Source organism: Sinocyclocheilus anshuiensis, unplaced genomic scaffold (assembly GCF_001515605.1).
Source record: "Sinocyclocheilus anshuiensis isolate Anshui unplaced genomic scaffold, SAMN03320099.WGS_v1.1 scaffold351, whole genome shotgun sequence".
Taxonomy (NCBI): Eukaryota; Metazoa; Chordata; class Actinopteri; order Cypriniformes; family Cyprinidae; genus Sinocyclocheilus; species Sinocyclocheilus anshuiensis.
The window spans coordinates 305,788-306,389 of record NW_015552551.1 but is presented as its reverse complement, the minus strand read 5'-3'; positions in this window follow the sequence as shown (position 1 = coordinate 306,389).

Genomic DNA, 602 nt, shown 5'->3' with positions numbered 1-602 from the left:
AATAACCTAAAACACTGTCTAACACTTGATGGCTGCTCTGTCAATTCTTCGTCATCAGTTAGAAACCTAGGTGTGATATTTTATAGCAACCTTTCCTTTGAAAGTCATGTTTCTAGCATTTGTAAAACTGCATTTTCCATCTTAAATATATAGTATATCTAAATTATGCCCTATGCTCACAATGTCAAATGCAGAAACATTAATTCATGTATTCATGACCTCAAGGTTAGATTATTGTAATGCTTTATTGGGTGGTTGCACTGTGTGCTTAATGTGGTTGTTCTGCACGCTTCATAAACAAACTCCAGCTGGTCCAAAATGCAGCAGCTAGAGTTCTTACTAGAACCAGGAAGTATGACCATATTAGTCCGGTTCTGTCAACACTGCACTGGCTACCTATTAAACATCGTATACATTTTAAAATCTTGCTAATTACTTATAAATGCCTGAATGGTTTAGCACCTCAGTACTTGAGCGAGTTCTTATCCAATTATAGTCCTTCACGTCTGCTGCGACCTCAAAACTCTGGCCATTTGATAATATCTAGAAAATCAAAATTAACTGCGGGCGGCAGATCCTTTTCCTATTTAGCGCCCAAACGC